Raw genomic sequence first — 23,086 nt, 5'->3', positions numbered from 1 at the left:
AATTTCAAAACATTTTTTTTTCATTTCTTAAAAACATGTTTCCATCCAAAATAAGTCATAAAGATCCAATGTATCATATCATAATACAAATCATATAAATCCCAAGATCATAAATCCTCCATCAGTGTGTACAGATCACGCCGGCGCCTTCCCACAGTCCTCGCTAGTACATGAAACACATATCACAACAACTGTAAGCATAATTGCTTAGTGAGTTCCCCAAAATACAGCTTACGCACGTACGACTTTCTAGGCCCTGACCTTCCGTTCCATGTGTCTCAGGGGACTTCCGTCCCGACTAGGTAAACCTTCCGGTCCTACCTACGTCAACCTTACGGTTCACATCTCAACGCCTTCCGGCCCATAACATAAAGCCTTCCGGCCCATATTAAGCATATCATACATGGCACATATAAACGATTAACTTATTACATACAATGCATATAACTCATAACATATCCGACCTTCCAGTCACACAATAAAACCCTTCCGGGTTCAGTATAGTGAGAATACTCACCTCGTGGAAAGTCTAGAATCTCACGTGCTCGCTATCTCCGAATCCCCAAACGAAGACTCAACCTCGCCTAATCATAACGAATATCATTTTAGTTAATATAGACTTCCACCACTAGACTTTACCCCTTTATTAACATCCCTCAGATGGGTAAAAGACCATTTTACCCTCTCTTGACTCAAAGTCAATATGTTGACCAAAACCCTAAAAGTCAACAAAAGTCAACATCTCCAGTACGCGGGGGGTACAGACTGATGTACGCGGGGCGTACATCGCCAACTCAATAATCAGGGTCTCCACCCAGTACGCTGCGCGTACTGGGAGTTACGCCCAGTGTAACAGACAGATCTAGACATACTTCATTTCTGGCCTTATTTAAGCATCCTTAATCATAAAGTCGGAACCTTTAAGCCTTGGCATGGCTGTAAAGGTCCTTACACTCCTTAACACCTTTCCATATCAACTCAAGGATCTAGATCTCATGCATGGCTAATCATTCACGTCCAAGATTACATTTTTATGGATCTACAACTCAAAAGGACCAGAAATATGATGAATCTAAGCTAATGGAGACCACTTGCTCATAAAGTCTCCACCTTTGGGACAAAACCCTAGAAAATGGTCCATAAAGCATAACACAAGATCTACAAGTCAAGATCCGAACTTTTTACCTTAGAAAGAAGCTTCAGCCTTTGCTAAGCCCGGATCTACACTTGAACACCAGCTACAAGCCTTCACAATGGACTCTTCTTCTTCTTTGCTACAAGGAAATGGCACCACCAAGCTTAGAACACTCACAAAAGGGCTAGAAACGAAGAAGCACTCTCTTAGGGTTTCTTTCTGAGGGATGGTGGCTGAGGAGCCAAGGCATCTCATTCCTTTTATAGCCAACAACACGAATTAGGGTTTTGGGTCTGGACCGATTACGCCCTGCGTAATCCATGGGTACGCCCAGCGCACCTGAGGGACAGCGCATCCAAATGAGGCGCGCGAGTATGCACATCGTACTCCTTGTACGCCCAGCGTACTCGCCCAACACAAAGGCCCTAAAATGGAAATCAATTAAAGATGAAGGGCTAAATAAAAGGGTACCTGGATTTCTGGCTGTTACACCTTTGGAACCTCGGCCTTCACCGGCCTAACATCAGTAGCACGCAATGCAGCAGGAGTGGAACCCTAGGCTGATCCCTGAACAAGCTGAGGGCACTCGGCCTTTTGATGGCTGATCTGATTGCATTGGAAACAGATTGCAAAACCCTTGGGGAAATCCTTCGCCATGTGCCCCTCCTTGCCACATTTTTATCAAATCCCTGCCTAGCAAGATCCCTCATGACTCTTGCCTCACTTGCCACAAGTGCGGCCCTTTTGGCCTCTTGGTCTCGTATCAGCAGGCTTAGCCTGCTTGGCTGCCGGCTGCGACCGCACCGGCCACCGGTCTCTCCTCTGAGACTCCACATCCTCCCTCGCCTGAGTGTTTAACTCGATCTCCCTCCTCCTGACATTTTCATGGAGCTCATAAAATGTACGATAAGACGAGTTCGCCACGAACTCTCGAATATCCCTCCTCAGAATGCTCAAGTACCGACTCATGCGAGCCTGCTCAGTCACCACATGCTCAGGGCAAACCAATGCCCTCTTGTGAAACTTATGCGTAATCACAGTCATCGACTCTGTTTTCTGTTTAAGAGACAGAAACTCCTGGGCCAACCGTTCCCTCTCCACCGGGGGAACATACTCATCTTAGAACATCACAACAGATCTCTCCCAGGTGATGAGATTTGTAATCGAGTTTAAAATCAACTCAAGTATGAATTTAGGAAGAATAATAACGATGAAAACGAGAGTAAATAGAATAGTTGTTCAGCTCATATTATGCTTTTGAATTTACAGAGTACAATGAATATTCTGTAAAGACCGAGTGAAAAGTTATCTACTCACTTAGTACAGACCCCTATTTATAGGAGAACAAAAGCATAACAATACTAAGGACTAGACATTAAGACTACTCTTTATAATGCCTTAGTACAAATAACATTACATCCGAAGACAAAATAAACTTCGTAACAATCTAACTGACACTTCGACTATTACAACATTTAAGCCCTAACAATCTCCCCCTTTGGAATAAAGGTCGAAGTCTTCAAGATGTCAGTGATTGAACAACATACATCAGCACTCTTCGGATTTCCATGTACCAAGAGATAACTTTCTTTATCTCTTTCTTATCTCCTTCCGAGTTCTTTTTGCAATGGTTCATACGAACAATTAAGTCCGTATATTGTGAGTTCGTGTATCTCTCCACTTCGCAAGTTTGAAATAAAAACCTTTTAGCTCTTCCATGTTTGTCTTTTCCTACAAAAACAATCCCCAATGGCTTTAAATAGATTTCACCATATTCGTAATTTTTCAACTCATTCTGCTTCTTCGAAGGTGCCATTGGTGCAGTTATGTCGAAGCCTTTGACAGTAGCAAGTTCGACATCTGTTTGAGCTAAGCACTCAAAATAATTCTCCAGAAATATTTTTATGTGCCTACACCCATGACTAAAAACATCTGGTTCTGTTTCTTGGAGAAAAGAAAATGACTTGTCTTTAAGCATCAAGGCAATGTTGATGAGATCATATGTGTTCATCAAAGGAAAGTCTGCCACTGTAAATTCTTGTAACTTTCCACTTGCTCTTGCCACAGTGTACTTCAAATTTTGAAACTTCCCTTCGAAAATGACATCCCTTTTTATAGATATCACCTTCTTGATCTTCTCCAAAAACCATACTTCCTCTTGAGCCTTCGCTAATACAACATGAAATCTTATCTTCATCTTCTTTCCCTCTTCGATTTCCATTGATTTTGTTTCAGCCTTGAACTGTGGCATAACGAACATCATTTCATTGATTGGAAAATCAAGTTGACCAAAATCTGTGTTCGTCACCACATAGCTCTTCTTCGGGACCTTTTCAAAATAATACATGTGATCAAACATCACCCTGGATTCTATTTTTACGTAATTGTAAACTTTCGAAGGATCACCCTTATCAACATTCGAACCTTCCAAAGCTCTTTGTCTCATTATACTTTGAACATGCCTCATTCTTTCAACCTCAGCTGCCACCTCAACTTTCTTCTCTTTATTTGACTTCTCAATCATAACTCCTTTTCCCTTGTCTTTAATATTTGACGAAGCCAAATTCTTTGAAGAAGAGACATCACTCTGTTTCTTAATTACAATACCTTTTGATATAGGTTTTGAAATTGGAACTGTTGTAGTCACAGTTGAAATAACTGGATCAGCTGAAACAACAGTTGACTTTACTACCACTTTCGAAGGATATACTTGTCCAACTACCTTCGTATCTTCTATTGTCTTCATTTGTTCCCCAGCCTTTGTATTACCAATCTTTTCTCCCCCTTGCACCCCTGTGACAGCAGGTGGGGCATCTGATACATTTGGTAAAAGGCTTGAAATACGAAGTAGTGGTGCTAAGTTTTTGTGTAAGATAGCTTCGAAATGAGAAAATTTCTGAGAAAGAAATTCTTGAGAAACGATTGAAGAGATAGATTTCGAAGACAGATCTTGGAGTTCTTTCAACAACCTTACAAGCTCTCCAAAATTTTGTTCTTCTTTGGCAGAAAGAGAGGTCATTTGAGGATTCATCTGCTCAAACATTTTGACACATTGTACAACAGCATCACAAATAATGTCAATCTTCTAATGTGCTGACTCATAACCCTGTTGAATATTCTGAACCTCCTTCGTCATGTCTTCACGAAGTTCGCGAATTTGCAAGTTAACATCTTCACTGATATTGCCATATTTATACTTATTTTTAGGCAGTATTTAAGTACATTTTTATTAATAAAGTGATAATATGTTTAGAATAATGATACTTATGAGTTTAAATTGTTATTTTCAGTCAATACAAAGATTTTCGAAGAAAGGGACCAAAGGTGACAAAATGGGGAACATGGGAGGCTTGGAAGACAAGAAAATAATAAATTCACGATAAGAGCTAAATTCACGACGTGGCGATGAAGCCCACGACGTGGCACGGGTGTTCCAGAAGATAAGCATCGCGACGCAGAGGATTTCCTTGAAGGATATGGATTGCTTGAAGCCCACGACGTGGCGCAACCTGGCCACGACGTGGCGCGAGTTTTTAAGGATTATATAAGTTCTCCTGATTATTACGAAAAGAAGGACTTTTGGCAGAAGAAAAAGAGTTCCAGGAGACGAATAAGAACGAAAGAAAGGTTCTGGAAGAGGGTTTTCAACACCAAAAGAAGTAAAGGTTTATTTTTAGAACATGTCTTTCATTAGTTTTAGCTGTGTTAGTTTAATTACTATGATGAGCAGCTGAATCTAGCTACTCTTGTTTAGCTAGATGAAGCTTTGAACTTATGAATAGTTATATGATTATATTAAGCTTAGTTGGTGAAAATTTGCTTGTGTTTGATTTGTATGACCTAGCATGTTAATATTTGTTTATCTAATTGCTTAATTACATGTTCTATGTAGCTTAGTGACCGTTAAACTGCATGAACCTGTTTACCTAATAATTTAGTGAACATTGAATTGTTAGAGCTAGGATTGACCAATCTTAGTTAATAATTAGAATAAATAAAGTTTAGCTGTGCTAGAGAACGAGAATTGTGATCATAATTGCGTTTACACAACAAATCTTATATAGCATATTTACAACTATAATTAGTTCTGTGTTTAATTATGTGTGAACATATATGGTTTGACATGAATTAGTTAAATATTGGTAAGATAGAACTAAATTACTAATATAATTAAAAACCAACTTAGTAATCCGTAATTGTTAGCTAGCCATAAGGGAGAAGTGGATTCAATCTAAACAAGAGTGTGTGTTTTTACTTATTGAATTGGATTTAAGTTCATCTGATCTTGTAAAATCAGGTAAAACCCTTTATTAAATTTGTTAATAAATTAGGTTAATTTAATAGTAAGTAAATTAATTAGAACACCGTTCCCTGTGATCGACACCCGACTTACCCAAGCTATACTGTAATCTGACTAGGTACACTGCCTATAAGTGCATAGATAGTTAACTTTGTTAGGTTATAAATATTAAAATTAGTGGGTACTTTTGTGCACATCAAGTTTTTGGCGCCGTTGCCGGGGAACGGCTTAGTTTTTGGCTTATTTATTTGCATTAAATTAACCGATCCTTCTTGTGTAGTCACAGCCACAAAAAAGTTAATTTTTCAGCAAAATAAAAAAAAAATTATGTTAATCACAGAGTCCACGAAATGGCCACATACTTGCCACGACGTGGACAGACAAAATTTTTAAAATTTTAGTTTGTAGTTAGTTTCTCTTATTTTAGTTCAGTTTTACGTTTTAGTTTAGCAAGTTGCAGGAGTTCATGACCAGAAGCTCAAACACACACTTGGTGCCACCACTGGAAGACCCCGAGTCTGCACTTCACAAGAAAAAGACGCCCTTGCAAGAATTGAAGTCAGCCTTTTCTAGGAAGTCGGGAAAGAAGACAGGAGAGTCAAGTTCATCAACGAAGCACAAGAGCAATCTTGAGCATTTGGATCACACACCCGTGCAAACCGAGTCCGAAAGCGATACCGAGCCAGAATTTGAAGAACACACAAGTGAACCCGAGAATGAGCCAAGGAACGAGATGGCAGCAATTGAAGAAATGTCCATGGGAGCATACAAGAAGCGGATCCGAGAAGATATGGGTCCTGGTTTAGTCCAACCCGCAATTCCTGCCACTGCCACATTCGAGCTGAAGGGACACATATTGACAGCACTGAAGGACATCCCATTTTTCGGGAAGGATCATGAGGATGCTTTTAAGCATCTAGACAAAGTCAACGACATTGCGGATTACTTTAATGTCCCAAATGTCACCAGAAATACAGTCTTGCTTAGGATGCTTCCCATCACTTTCAAAGGAGCTGCTAAGGAGTGGTTAAAAGCACTCCCACCGGGTACAATCACAACATGGGCTCAAATGCGTGAGCAATTCCTGGACCAGTTCTGCCCGCCATCCAAGATAGCCAAACTCAAGAAGGCGATAGCCAACTTTGAGCAAGAACCGGGGGAGTCACTATACGAAGCATGGGAGCGGTACAAGGGCTTACTCAGAAATTGCCCTCAACATGACCTAAATGTGCAGCAAGAGATGTCAATCTTTTATGATGGGGTCAATGTGATGACAAGACAACTCCTTGATTCTCAAGGACCATTGACAAAGAAAAATCCAAGGGAGGTCAAGGAGCTAATTGAAGAATTCGTGAAACACTCCCGCGAATACCATAACCCGAGGCAAGATGGAAGTAAAGGCGGTGGAGGGGCCCAAACTGAAGAAATTGCAGCTGTCATGGCCATGCTTAATAACATGGATCGCCGGATAACACAAATGGACCAGTCGATACATGCCATAAGAGTGGGGTGCGAGCGATGCAGTGGTCCACACTTGACCAAGGACTGCAAGATGGATGAGTTTGGGAACAGAAAAGCTCAAGTGTGCTACTCTAGTGGGGATAAGTTTGATGACGACTGGAGGAAACCGAAGAAGGAGTGGCTGCCATATGAAGAGTATAAAAATCAAAAAGAAGAGAAGTATAGGTAGACAGGTCGAGGCTTTTACCAAAAGGAGCAGCCACCAATCGAGAAGAAACCCGACCTAGAGACCATTTTGATGAAGTTCATGGAGGCTTCGGAAAAGAGACATGATGCCACAGATTCCGCTATCATGGAACAACAAACATTGATAAACAACCAGCAAGCCTCCATCCATAACCTTGAAGTACAATTTGGTCAACTAGCCACTTTAGTTCATGAAAAATTGTCCCCGAAGAATTCCGAAGTAAAAGCCCAATCTCACGTAATGGCCATCGATACTGAAGAAGATACAATATCTGAGTTCCTAGAGGCGTTGGAAGAAGAACCGCAGCAGCCCAAGAAATCAAGGATCGAAGATGGAGAAAATGCTGAACCAGGCTCGCCACGACGTGGCGCAAGTCTGAGCAATAATCTTTTGAGCCTATTCCAGATTATCATCCACCTATGCCATTTCCCACCCGTGCATCACTTAGTCAACTGGAGAAGGAACATTTAGAGTTTGTGAATCATGTGAAAGGGATTCCAATTAATACTCCCTTTGTTGAGTCCTTATCCAAAGCTTCCGAGAACCAGAAATTACTGCAAGACTTGATAGATACGCGAAGGCAATTAAAGAAGCAGTCTATAGTGATTCTAAGTGAGCAAATTTCAAAAGTTGTGTTGGGAGAAACACCAGAAAAGATGGGGGATCCTGGACGCCTCACTCTTCCATGCGAGTTTGGGAATAAAATGAAGGTTAATGCTTTAGCCGATTCCGGGGCTAGCATTAATCTAATGCCTTTTTCATTGTATCAAAAATTGGAGATTCAGAAGATGAAGGCTACAAAAATGAAGATTCACATGGCGAACCGTTCGGTGACACAACCCCGAGGCATAGTGGAGGATATTTTGGTGAAAATTGGAAAAAAAATTTTCCAATAGATTTTGTAGTCTTGGACATGAAAGAAGACACGGATGTTCCGATAATCCTTGGTCGGCCATTGCTTAACACTGCTGGTGCCCTGGTTGATATCCGCGAGTCCAAGCTCACTTTGAGGGTTGGGGATGAACAAGAAGTCTTCGGAATAAGAAATGACTTTCAAGAAGATAAAGAAGAGGTGTTCACGATTAATGAGGAGAATGAACTAGAAGAGTTGGAAAAGCTTATGGAAGCAGAGATAAAGGCAGTTCATCAAGACAAGAGGACAAAACCAAGGGCATCTGTTCCGTATTTGATTGAAGTCATAGCTTACAAGAACCCGCCTTCTTGGGTGAGTAAAGAGGACGAGGAAATGACAAGTGATGAAGAGGAAGTCACTTCAAAAGTAACAAGGCTGGAGGTGAAAGAAGAGGGGAATGCTATGGAGTGCAAGGAACACACAAAGGGCACAAAACGCAAGCATGAAGAAGATGGAAAAGCTAAAAAGGAAAATTCAAAGAAGGCGTATAAAAGAAGAGTTCAAGCTTATAAACGACGGTTCAAGGAACAAAAGATCCTGGTGGTAGACTCTTCCGAAGAGTCAACGTAGAAGGCACGGAGTCCAACTCAAGACTCCAAGAAAAAGAAGCGCTTCTCGGGAGGCAACCCGAGTTTGGTTTGCAATTTCTTTTTAAAATTTTCTTTTCTTTTCTTTATTTTTAATTAGGAAGGACATCAATGCATCATCTAAAAACCGGTAATAAGTAGAGAAATAGCTGTAGGGAACTTTAAATAATGAATGATATGCAAAAAAATTAGTTAATATGATGAATATTATTAAAATTTGGCATCTGACAGTTTCCACGACGTGGGCATAGCCAGCCACGTCGTGGGTTAAAATATAATGCGCGATCTTAAGAAATTTAAGGTCCACGACATGGGCATAGCCTGCCATGTCGTGGCCTTTAAAAATCAGGGGGGACCAATCGCTTAAAACCCTTTGACCGAGAAACCCCTTATCCCCCACTTGGAGACTGCCGCACTCACGGGAACATCACAACCCTACTGCCAATTTCTTATTATACTTCCAAATTCCTTGCAAGATCTTGCTAATTACTCCATTTGGTATGTGTTTTACTCATTATTTTGCAATTATTTCTTCCAATTTCAAGTTTTCGTGATTAGGGTTTGAATGATTCACGAAATTGGTTGAATCTAGTGTCCGATTTTAGATTGCATGTTATTTAAAAGTCCATAGGAACAAACCCCAAGAACTATTTTTGTGGAAATCGCATGTAAACAGGACCGATTCAGAGTCTGGGTTCGACGCGACCCATGACGTGGCGCAGCCTGGCCACGTCGTGACTTCTGGCAGACCATTTTTATATGTTTTAATGTGTTATTTGTTTGCTGCTTTGCTTTGCTTTTGTTTGCAGAAATGGGACCACGACGAGTTGTCCAGCAGGAAGAGGACCCGATAGATGTAGCAAGCATACATCCTTTATACCAGTTTCCTCAAAACATTCCCCGACCGTTGCTAACAACCTACGAGAATCAGCTTGGATGGTTATACAATAGGGAGTTTGTAATAGCCCCAATTATTGATTGGGGATGGCTTGGTAGAGTGGGAATGGTAGTGGAGCTGGAACGTTATTGGTCGAAGACTTATGTTGGAGATCAATTTTCGTTCACTTGTCACGGGTGGAGGAATTTATTCGCCATTCAAGAACCCGTGTACCGGGAATTGTCGGTAGAATTTTTCTCTACCATATGTTTTGAAGAGCGCACCCTTGATGTCACCTACAATAGGACACTTGTGTTTCGTCTGGGGGGTGTATATCGTGAGTGTAGTCTTTGGGAGTTTGCTTGGCGTATGGGGCTCTATACGGAAGTGGAGACGCAATCTCCGTTTTTTATTCCTTTCTTGCTTGGATGTGTGCGGGATTTTGCTCCGGGTACTTTGGATGTGCCGTTTTGGCGGGGCATTTCTAATGATGAGTACAACACTCGTGACTCGAGTGAGTCACAAATACGGAATCCTGTTTTCCGATTTTTGCACCGCCTTATCACGTTTTCAATCAATCACAAGCATCATGGTGATAAGGTCCCCATCCAGAATCTATTTTATTTATGGACACTTATTACCCCGGGGGTTTGCTGTAATTTGCCTTATATGTTGGCGAGGTTTATGGGGAAGAAAGCGGCCAATTCTAGGCCTGGGAGCCCGATTACTGGGGGACATTTGGTTACTCGCCTGGCTAGGTCATATCAAATTTTGACCCATGACTTTGTGAGGAATCTCACTCGATTCCCGGACACAGACTTGCCCATTCAAGTCTTGGGTGTGATGCGAGCGGTGGTGAATATCGGGGGTCATTTTGTTATACCACCGATCGATGACGAGCAGGAGGAGGTGCAGCCGGGACAGCAGCTACCAGCCAGGCCGAGGCGTCGGAATGTGCGGGCTAGAGGTGAGGTCGAACGAGAGCGTGCTGCTTCGCAGTATGTGCAGGGAGTGCCCACCAACCCTTTTCAGAGTCGGGTGGGAACGTATTTGGATAATCTACGAGGTCATGCTATTTACCATACCCAGCTTACGGAGGGTATTTATGCACATTTGGGTGTGACTCGACCACCTTCTATGCCACCACAGTATCCCTATTTTCCGACATGGGAGGAGCTATGGCATCCACAAGATGATGGAGCAGGGCCAAGTGGAGCAAAAGATCAAGATGATGATTGATTTTATTTCTTTTGTTTTCTTTTTGAGTAGTTTTTTTTATGTTAACTTTGGTGTGTGATGTAAAACTTTATTAAGACTATTATGTTACTTTATTTTTCTTTTGGGTTGATCTAATTTTTCAGATTAGCGTTGGAATTCTAAGGAGCATAGAAGGTTAACTTTCGAGTCGTGTTTGTCTAGTCAAGGAAGCTTAGAGTCGTGAGTCGGAACCACAATTCAAGATAAGTGTGGGGTCTATTAGGAGAGAGGTTATAGTTGGGAAATATATTTACATAGAAGCATCGGAAACCAGTTAGCCATTGGTCAAAGCTGCTAGAGTAAATAAAGCAAACAAGTCATTTTCTGCTGATGTTCAGTTTCCACGACGTGGACTCCTTGTGCCACGTCGTGGCGCTCTTGCAGTTTATAGTAGTTTAGCTTTTTGGTGTTCGCGGTTTCAACCCATATCACGACGTGTCCAGATATATGCCATGACGTGATCCAGTTTATCATTGCCACATTTTTCCTTACAAATACCCACTTTGACGAATTGAAGTTTCGAGTCCGGTTCGTGGTTTATTTACGTATTCAACCAGTTCTACACCGAGTTTCTATTTTTGGAAGTCCAATTGTACATTGTCCACGCTTTTGGAGATGCTCACGCCACTATCCCAGGGGAGTCTGTTCCTTTTTCTCCATTTTCTTTAATTTTGATTTGTTTTTATACATACAATGAGGGCATTGTATGAAATAAGTGTGGGGTAGGGGTAGAAAAAGTAAATTGCTAGAAAATTTTGAAAATTAAAATTTTTATTAATTGAATCTAGTAGTAATAATTTGAGCTATAATTGCTAGTATTATGCGGGATGATCCGATGAAAGTTCAAATGTTTAGTTGAGCCAATACACGTTATAGTGCATTTGTGGCCTCCCTTATTTTAGTGAAATCATGGAACAAAAACATAACCCCGCTTGGTTTGAGGGATGCAATATGTTTAGCAGCCTAAACCTGAAATGTATCCAGGAAAATTATTATCATTAACCAATAAAGGTTGAGGTTGAGCGCCTCTGCTTAAGCATGTAGGTTTTGAGTGAAAAAAAAGAGGTACATGCTAAAAAAAAAAGAGAGAAAGAATTACGGAAAGAAAAGTGTGAAGAATTTTGGAGCAAATAAAGTGAAGATCAAAAGATCAAAATTCTCAAGAAATTTAAAAAGTTGAAGATACCAGAAATCAAATCAACAATGGTGGTGAATTCAAAGAAATTAAAGATCAAATGTCAAAGAATTGAAGAATTCCAAAAAGAGCTCCATAGTGGTATCGAAAAATTGTAATTCTAGTTTATGTATGCTTAGGTTGCTCAACTAAAAATACCTTGAGGTTAGGAGGTTTTCTGCGGATGGATTCAGAGGGTTGCATAAAATGAGCATTGTTCGGAAAAAGTGGGCGAGTGTTTATGAAGATTGTGAGTATTTAAAGTATGGGGGGTACTTTAGGAGAATTTTAGACACAAATGCATGTGTTGAGGTTTTGGCATAATGGCTGAACTAGAGTCGGATTGTTTTGTGTAGTTTTAGTAATTAAGAATTAAGTTTAAATTTGCTTGAGGGCAAGCAAAGCCTAAGTGTGGGGTATTTTGATATTGCCATATTTATACTTATTTTTAGGCAGTATTTAAGTACATTTTTATTAATAAAATGATAATATGTTTAGAATAATGATACTTATGAGTTTAAATTGTTATTTTCAGTCAATACAAAGGATTTTCGAAGAAAGGGACCAAAGGTGACAAAATGGGGAACATGGGAGGCTTGGAAGACAAGAAAATAATAAATTCACGATAAGAGCTAAATTCACGACGTGGCGATGAATCCCACGACGTGGCACGGGTGTTCCAGAAGATAAGCATCGCGACGCGGAGGATTTCCTTGAAGGATACGGATTACTTGAAGCCCACGACGTGGCGCAACCTGGCCACGGCGTGGCGCGAGTTTTTAAGGATTATATAAGTTCTCCTGATTATTACGAAAAGAAGGACTTTTGGCAGAAGAAAAAGAGTTCCAGGAGACGAATAAGAACGAAAGAAAGGTTCTGGAAGAGGGTTTTCAACACCAAAAGAAGTAAAGGTTTATTTTTAGAACATGTCTTTCATTAGTTTTAGCTGTGTTAGTTTAATTACTATGATGAGCAGCTGAATCTAGCTACTCTTGTTTAGCTAGATGAAGCTTTGAACTTATGAATAGTTATTTGATTATGGATTAAGCTTAGTTGGTGAAAATTTGCTTGTGTTTGATTTGTATGACCTAGCATGTTAATATTTGTTTATCTAATTGCTTAATTACATGTTCTATGTAGCTTAGTGACCGTTAAACTGCATGAACCTGTTTACCTAATAATTTAGTGAACATTGAATTGTTAGAGCTAGGATTGACCAATCTTAGTTAATAATTAGAATAAATAAAGTTTAGCTACGCTAGAGAACGAGAATTGTGATCATAATTGCGTTTACACAACAAATCTTATATAGCATATTTACAACTATAATTAGTTCTGTGTTTAATTATGTGTGAACATACATGGTTTGACATGAATTAGTTAAATATTGGTAAGATAGAACTAAATTACTAATATAATTAAAAACCAACTTAGTAATCCGTAATTGTTAGCTAGCCATAAGGGAGAAGTGGATTCAATCTAAACAAGAGTGTATGTTTTTACTTATTGAATTGGATTTAAGTTCATCTGATCTTGTAAAATCAGGTAAAACCCTTTATTAAATTTGTTAATAAATTAGGTTAATTTAATAGTAAGTAAATTAATTAGAACACCGTTCCCTGTGATCGACACCCGACTTACCCAAGCTATACTGTAATCTGACTAGGTACACTGCCTATAAGTGCATAGATAGTTAACTTTGTTAGGTTATAAATATGAAAATTAGTGGGTACTTTTGTGCACATCATTCATGTACCTTCTTGACTTCTTGTACAAAGAGCACATGACACTCCTTCGTAACAATCTTCAGATCCTTTACCTCCGTCACAATATTAGACCTTAGAGAATTGATTCGATTCTCTGTCGAAATATCATTATGGTCAATCTTCTCAAGAACTCGACTTTCTGAATCACGAATTAACCCTGATGCCTTTGAAATAACCCTTCCTTCCATTTCCTTCATTAAGGAATCAACTTCCATGGTTGTAACTCCAGCACTGCCCACATCTGCTTGAGATTGCAAGATAGAATTCAATTTCGAATTCAAAATCTTGAACTTCTTCATGGTCATCAGCATATGATCAGGGAAATCTTCTTCGGCTTTATCAAAATGAAGAGCTTCGAACGTTCCTCCAAAGCCTTCGTTATCAGTTTCATCATCAGCAACCATGGTTTCATCAATAGGTGAGGATGGATGGGGTGGATCAGTTGATTGAGTTGAGAATATAGTGGTAAATGGTTGATCCATAATTGATTGAAATGTTGGAGAATAAGTTGTTGATGTAACCTGTGGTAAGGAAGTCGGTTCAAGAAGCTTCACATCATCGGGCTTCGAAATATCAACAGGCTGACTGATATCTATTGCTTTTGGAATTTCATTCTCGGGTGTCTCAGGAACTTGCTCCACTTCTTCGATTCTTTGGTTTTTCTTCAAATATTTTGCAAGATCTTCAGCCCTTCGTTTCTTAGACGATGGAGACACCGGAGCTGGAATTTCCCTAACTGTGACCCCTTGATGTGTGACTTGTGTTTTCTTCACCAACTGAGACTTTCTCTTGATTTTGATACGTCGAAAAACACCTGTCTTCGAAGGAATTGTTTCTTTTGATGGAGACGCTTCGATTATTGGTGTATCAACCACTGAGGTTAAAATTGAAGACACCTCTTCGACAGTACCAGCTGTAACTATTGGCATTTGGTTCTTCGTTTCTGCCTTCAACCCTTTTTCCGAACACCCACCATCTGTCTTCTTCGATTTCTTAGACTTCTTCTTCTCTTCGTTATGTAATATTCCAGTAACAACAGTTGTGTCAAGGGATTGCAAATATGACACCAAAACGTCATTTGTTGGATCCACCTTCTTAAGCATTGCATCCGGTTTGTAAAGATAGCCGGATCATCATGCACCTCCTTCGGACTACCATACATGTGAAACACCGCTTTTTCTTCGAATTTCGGAACTTCGATTTTCTCCTTCTGATAAACATATTGTACTATCAGACTCCAATAACGAGCACAAGAAATCCCCTGCTTGGCACTCGTCTTCGAAATGCTAGTTAAGAACTCTGTCCATAATTGTTCAGAGTAAACTACTTGCAGATCGTAATACAATCCAGCAACCATTGCATATACCTCCATCCTTCCTTTATCAAGACCCAGATTTCGTCCAGTAAGACATCGAAGGAAAATGCCAAACAAAAAATTCCATACCGTAGGTAACCCAGACTTCTTGAAATCACTGATACGCGTCAAACGAGGTTGATCGCCCATCTCGTTGAACATGAACACAACTTGAGAAGAAGAAAGTTCATCATAAGGACCAGAATTTGGAATTCCCAAAATCTTGCAAAACAAACGCTTGGAAACCCTAATTCTCTTATCATTCACCATAGTGAATTCCACACAACCTGTCTCCTTGTTGTATGATGCAGTAGAACCCGCCTTTGATAGCCAAGACATTGGAGCAGCAAAAGAATTAAACATTGCTTTAGACAGAACTGAATTCTGTAAAGCAACCACAAGCATTTGGAGTTCCTCCGGGTACTTTGATAAATCCGATTCTACTTGGTAGTTGGAACCCTGGATTTTTAGAATCGGAACGCTAACAACTTCGTCTGTGGTTGGTGATGATGTAGTCGCCATTGTTGATGATAAGAGCAAAGAACGTTTGAAGAAGATGAGTTACAAAGAGAATTTTGTATGACGGAAGGTTTGATCGCATAAAGTGTTATTGACTTCTGATTTCCCCTTTTATATGTAACTCTAGAATTTTGAATTTGAAGCGGGATACAATAAATGTTTGCTGACATTGCACCTTGAAATACGGACTGTACTCATCAAAAAGTAACAAACGTAACTGTCAACACACCTTACGCGCTTATCATACACCATGCGTCACCAAGAGACAAGACTGTTTGATATTCCCCAAGAGAATTGTAACCGTCGGATGCCTTCGGAATAGAGGTCAGGCTCTTTCACTTTGAGGTTTAAAAAGCGAAGTCATATGCTAGAATTTCGAAATCATCAGTTTAAGTTGGTTTTACTCAAACCTCAAGGATTTCGTGTGTGTTGTGTTCCAAAAGAAATTAGATGAGAAACAAATGAGAAAAATATCTTGAAAACTTGTGATGTCAAAAATTTATTTTGACACAAAAACAGTTTAATCCCAGGCAAAGATTTCTTCGAAAATTATCAAGAGAGATAATTGACAGCTTGCTTGGTTTCCCGTGAATTACAATCGATAACTTGTAGAGAAGTTTCGAAGGGTTTCTTTTATAGGTCAAATGGGTGGCTTCGAAAATTTCGTTACATTTCAACCTTAACATAAGGTGATAAATTGTAAACAAAATTAGTTGTATAACCAATGTAGTTAGTGACAACTTGGTTGCGAATGATATTCAAAGTAACTAGAATTTTCGAAATATACTCACACAGAAATCATATTCATAAAAAATTTTATGCTGGATCTTGTTGGGAACAAACATCGTAGTTTTCGAATGTTTGATTAAGATCACTCAAAAGAAATGAATATGATTTTGAGTATAAAAGGTACTGAAACAAATGCTTCGTAAGTTCTGGAACATGGTTCCCTGTCAATTCCTTAAGGTTTATGATTTTTGGGTTTCACTTCCATCACGGACTCATGATGTTAGATCACAAACACAAACTTGTGATTTGTCTAGGTTTTGATTGGTTTGATCAAAGACCTCAAGGACAAATCTATTCAAAAATTTGGAATGTAAGAATTGTTTGGTATAAAAAGATTGGATAAGAATCGAAGTGTACCTCTGTTATAATGGACAAAACAGAAAACTCTTAACTCATTTGAGAAGAGTAAGGTAGCTCTTGTTGACTTATGCAAATACAAGCCTTGTTGGGAAGAAATTTTCATGAGATAATTTCATCAAGGCTTTCATTTCCCATAAATAGAATCATATGAGGCTTGAGACAACATGCAGCAGCATGCTTCTAGGGACATCCTAACTAATCCAAAGTGTATCGAAATCATACCTTTCCATAGAAAACAGACACATGAATCCTTCGTATTTGAAACGTGACAAAACTCACAATACACATGTTAAAACCAAAGAGAACAAAAAAATATTTTTGGTATTTTTGAATTTTCAAAAAGAATTAAAAACAAACCAAAACAAAATCTTTTTGGATTTTTAATTTTTCAATAAAGGAAAATATTTTTGATTTTTCAGGTTTTTCACAAGAAAAAAATAAACAAACTAAAAGTCTAACCTTAGTGGAAATGTGTACAAATACGAAGCATTCGAACCGTTGACTTGAACAGTAATCTCTGATTATGTACTTCAACACGGAATAAATCTTCCGAATGCGAAGCATTCGAAGCGTTGACCATGAACAGTAACCTCTGAACACTTAATCACCCTGTCCGTCAGTGCACCAAATCATTCAGACCCATCACTCTTCACTTTTATCATATGTAAGTGAATTTCCATTAATCATGCCCAATCCTTCTATGATACGAATAAATGATTTTTCATCCAATGCCTTTGTAAAAATATCTGCCAATTGTTCCATTGTTTTTACAAAATGAACTTCAATATTCCCTTCTTCAACATGATCTTTGATGAAATGATATCTAAGAGCAATGTGCTTAGTCTTCGAATGCTGAACAGGATTATGACAAATTCTTATTGCACTTTGTGAATCACAATATAAAGGAATCTTTTTCATATTAACTGCATAATCTCGTAATTAACTTTGAATCCAAATTATTTGTGATGTACACGCAGCTGCAACAACATATTCAGCTTCAGCTGTAGATATCAAAACACATGTTTGCTTCTTCGATTGCCAACTGACCAACTTTCCATCTAATAATTGACACCCACCAGTTGTGCTTTTATGATCAAGACTGCATCCTCCAAGACCCGCATCCGAATAAGCTTGTACAAAGAACCCTGTTTTCGAAGGATACCACAAACCTAACGAAGTAGTGCCTTTCAAATATCGAAAAATATTCTTCACTGCTGTTAGATGTGGTTCACGTGGATTCGATTGATACCTTGCACAATTACAAACATAAAACATAATATCAGGTCTACTTGCAGTTAAATACAATAAAGACCCAATCATGCTTCGATACATAGTGATATCAACAACAGATTTATCTAACGAAGGAGTTAGCTTTATGCCTGTTGCCATTGGTATACGCAACCTTGTGCTATTCGTCATTCCAAACTTTTCTAACAAATTCTTCGTATATTTATCCTGATTAATGAAGATGCCTTCCCTGTTTTGACGAATATTCAAACCCAAAAAGTTATTAATTTTTCCCATCATACTCATTTCAAATTTGCTTTTCATTAAGTCTTCGAATTCTTTACATAAAGCAGGGTCAGTTGAGCCAAAAATTATATCAACAACATAAATTTGAACAAGCATCAGATGATTTCCAATTTTCTTTCGAAATAAAGTGGGATCAACCGATCCTTGTTTAAATTTAGATTGTTTCAAAAATGATGTTAAAGTTGCATACCATGCTCTTGGTGCTTGTTTTAACCCATATACAACTTTATCTAAAATATAAACATGATCAGGATGTTCTGTATTTATAAAACCTGGTGGTTGTTCAACATATACCGTTTCTTCGAGTTCTCCGTTTAAGAATGCACATTTTACATCCATTTGATAAACATCGAAATCTTTATGAGCTGCATAAGCCAGAAAAATACGAACAACCTCGGGTCTTGCGACAGGGGCAAATGTTTCTTCGTAATCAATTCCTTCTTGTTGAGAATATCCTTTAACAACAAGTCTAGCCTTATTTCGAATAATGTTTCCATCTTTTTCAGTTTTGTTTTTATAAATCCATTTGAGTCCAACAATTGACACATCAACAGGTTTTGGAATTAATCTCCAAACCTTGTTTCTTTCGAATTCAGACAATTCAACTTGCATAGCAACAACCCAATCAGAGTGTTCCATTGCAACCTTAACTGTCTTTGGTTCGATTTTGGAAATAAAAACATTAAACATGCATAACTCTTGATGATTATTCAATACCTCATTTGAAGTTGTGCCCTTGTCATTATTATTGCTTGTGGATCACCAAGAATTTGGTCTTTTGGATGAGTTCTTGTCCATTTATCCAATGGTGGATAATTAGGATCAAAATCCAAAGGTGCATCTTCGAACATAACATCTGTTTCTGATCCATTTATGGAACTTGAATCCTCCACATCATCAAAATGTTCTTCTTCAAGAATTGGATCCTTCTCAAGTATGGGCTCCCCCTCGATGATTGACTCCGTTTCGATGTTTTGCTCTGGTTCAATGATTGGCTCTTCTTCAATAATTGGCTCCCCCTCAACATTAACATTGGTTGACATGTTATCACTTTCGCAATAACGCTCCCCCTCAACAAAACTATTCGAATCCAAGTGCTCCCCCTCCACTGGATCATTAGATTGTTCATTTGTGTTTAGATTCAAAACCGAAATTGAATTATTGTCATGCTTCGAATTTTCTGATATTTGATTATCAGGTGCATTTCTTTCTGCATCAATTGCTTTATCTGAAATACCAAAAATCGATTCATAATTAACATCATCCATTTCAATTGAATCATCTGCATTCGAAGAATTTTGCAAAATAGGATAATTTGCAAATTGATGATTAGACTTTTTAATGTAATGATCATCAAATGTCAAATTAAAAGTTTCTTCCACTTTGCGAGTTCGCTTATTTAACACTCTATAAGCAACATAATTGTGTGAATATCCCAAGAAAATTCCTTCATCAGCTTTTGTTTGAAACTTCAAAAGATTATCCTTAAGATTCATTATGAAACACCTACATCCAAAAACATGGAAAAATTTGACATTAGGTTTTCGATTATTGATTATTTCATAAGGAGTAACATTAAACCGTTTATGAATGAATGATCGACTCTGAGTAAAACAAGCAGTTGAAACAGCTTCAGCCCAAAGATATTGAGGTAAATTCGAATAATCCAACATTGTTCTTGCAGCTTCGCATAATGATCGATTTCTTCTCTCAACTACACCATTTTGTTGTGGTGTATAAGGAGATGAAAAATTATGCGAAATACCTTTCTCCCCCAGAAATGAATCAACAACACGATTTTTGAATTCAGTTCCATGATCACTTTTAATTTTTCGAACTGACTTCTTCAATGAAACCTCCATTTTCTTGATAAAATCAATCATCATTTGTGGAACTTCGGATTTTAACCTGAGAAAATAAACCCACGTAAATCTTGAAAAATCATCTACAATAACTAAAATGTACCTTTTCTTGTTAAGAGTAGCAACTGTTGAAGGACCACACAAATCAATATGCAAGAGTTCGAGGGGTTCAACAATCTTCGAATCTATTGTGATAGGATGACCTTGTTTGTGTTGCTTTCCTACTTCACAAGTTGCACACAAACTGTCATTATCATATTTAAGAATGGGTAAACCTCTTACCAGATCTTGTCCGACAAGTTTGTTGATGTTTCGAAAATTGAGATGTGATAATCTCCTGTGCCATAACCAGCTAACATCGGCAGCAGCCTTCGAAAGTAAACACACAGCAGGTTTGCCTACAATAGGAACAATATCCAATGTAAACATATCACCTTTTCGTTTTGACTTAAGTAAAACTTCCTTTGTCTCAACATTCGAAATGACACTGCCTTCTTCATTAAAAAAAACTTGATTTCCAGTTCCCACAACAAGTTGTGAAACACTTATCAAATTGTGTTGTAAACCTTCAACAAATGCAACTCGGTTGACAGTGAAATTGCCATTCGTTATCTTTCCATAACCCTTGACTTTGCATTTGTGATTAGTGCCAAACTTAACCACTCCTCCATTTTCTAGGCTTCGAAAATCACGCAAGTTTTCCTTCTTCCCAGTCATGTGACGTGAGCAACCACTATCAATATACCACTTGTTATCATATTGCTCGTCACAAAGTACCTGCGATTATTGAAAAAATTTAGGTACCCAAGCTTTGTTGGGTCCATTCATATTAGGTTTGTTTTTCAATTGTAAAGTAAAACCATTAACCCAATCACAAACTTTTGTTTTGAAACTGTCATTAAATTTAACTTTTTCATTCGAAGGGTTAGATATATGAGTTTTTATTATTTTCAAATTTTCACTGATTATACCCTTCGCATTTTGAGTTTGTGATGTTTCACTTTTTGTTTTTGTGACCGGCTGCCAAACTTTAACTGAAATATTTGATTCTTTGGATGACGAACTACCATTCGTTGAAGGATTAGCATACTTGTCATACGCCTCATGTATCTGTTCTTTCGAAAAACTTACTTGATTGATATATTTTTCCTTTTCCTTCCAACCAATGATCAATATTTCTTTTCGTTGTTATTCCCTTCGCATACGAGACTTTGTCAGCTTGTTTCTTCAAAGGATTATAACATTTTGCTGAACTTGGAACATAATCCACTTTTGGTTTTGAAAGATATGATTCACGATAGGACGTATTGATTTGTGATTTTGAAATCTGTGTTCCAACCTTTTTCTGAAAACTTTTTCTTGGAAGTGTTGTTTTTGTTCCATTTGAAACTTTTGTTTTATTATTTGAAAATGAAGCATTTTTCTTTTCAAAAATTTGAGACTTTGAGTTTTCTCTAAAAACTTTTCTTCCTTTTGAAAAATTTATTGATATCATATTTAATGACTCAATAGTTTGCCAAAAAATTGTTTTTCTCGCTTGACGTTTCGAAATATTATTTTCCTTTGAAAAATTTTCAACTTGAGCTTTAAATTCTTTTGAATTTAATTTTATTGCTTTGTTGACTGTTTTAACATCTGTTTTAACACTTTTGTGCTTTGTAAACACATTTTCAGTTGGGTTAACTGTCTTCTTTTCAACTTTTGACTTTTCAACCCATACTCTTTTTGGTTTTTGATGTTGAAATATATATGAATTCTTTGTAAGATTGTTTTCAACGGTGCTTTGATACCAATTGTAGTGGTGTTGATTATGATGGCATGTGCGGAATATAAAAGATCTAGTAATTCATCATACAAATTCAAGAACACAAGGAGTAAATAATTATTTGTAAGCTCTTATTAGATCTAGAAAGATTATACAAATGGGTTTGTATACAATTTCTCTCTCTAGTCTAACACTCCAAAATGAACTCCCTTTTTCTTGAACATCATCATCATCAAGAACACCATCCCAAGCTTCACGACAATCTGCATAATATTCAAGTTTATTGCTTCCATATTTGCATTCAGCACGAGAAATTCCTTTTATGACTTCTCCATCTCTTCTATTTCTTCGTCTCTTTTGATATGTTGTAACCAAACGATCAAACAAATGTTTGGTTCGAAAAATTGGACAACTAATTAATTCTCCAACTTCATTCTTTTCTCCATTTACAACAATATCACATTCACTTATCAATCCAACAGTTAAGCTATAAAGAAGATATTCAAATGAGCATTCACTTTGAACATCTTCACTACGTATCATCCATTTCTCCATGATTACAAGAACTTGAAATTTTCTAGAGAGAGAAAGTGATTTTGAATGGGTTTTCTGGAGAGATAAAGTGATACAAACAAGTATTCTAGAGAGAGAAAGTCGAATTATGGATCAAATCAAAGAAAAATTCGACTTCTAGAACACAAAAACACTCTCTAAACACGAAGATCAATGAACAATAAGAATCACCAAATCAAAATAGCCATCAAGGATCAATTCTTGATGAGAATCAAGAACACCCGCTCTGATACCAATTGATGAGATTTGTAATCGAGTTTAAAATCAATTCAAGTAACGATGAACATGAGAGTAAATAGAATATTTGTTCAACTCATATTATGCTTTTGAATTTACAGAGTACAATGAATATTCTGTAAAGACCGAGTGAAAAGTTATCTACTGACTTAGTACAGACCCCTATTTATAGGAGAACAAAAGCATAACAATACTAAGGACTAGACATTAAGACTACTCTTTATAATGCCTTAGTACAAATAACATTACATCCGAAGACTCCTTCTTACGAAGACAAAATAAACTTCGTAACAATCTAACTGACACTTCGACTATTACAACATTTAAGCCCTAACACCAGGACACCGCAGCATGCTCTATAGGAGTGAAAATGGTCG

The 23,086-nt window shown here is 37.9% G+C and overlaps 1 non-coding gene across 1 annotated transcript; it reads right to left on the bottom strand.

Annotated features, from left to right (window-relative positions):
* Positions 1–6,552: 6,552 nt before the first annotated feature.
* Positions 6,553–6,659, bottom strand: LOC111878934 (small nucleolar RNA R71). Its single transcript, XR_002845983.2, has one exon. It is a non-coding gene; the product is annotated as a small nucleolar RNA R71 (small nucleolar RNA).
* Positions 6,660–23,086: the final 16,427 nt, after the last annotated feature.

The sequence above is a fragment of the Lactuca sativa genome, chromosome 9, assembly GCF_002870075.4.
Source record: "Lactuca sativa cultivar Salinas chromosome 9, Lsat_Salinas_v11, whole genome shotgun sequence".
In the NCBI taxonomy this organism is placed as follows: Eukaryota; Viridiplantae; Streptophyta; class Magnoliopsida; order Asterales; family Asteraceae; genus Lactuca; species Lactuca sativa.
This window is presented reverse-complemented; position numbering and strand designations above follow the sequence as displayed.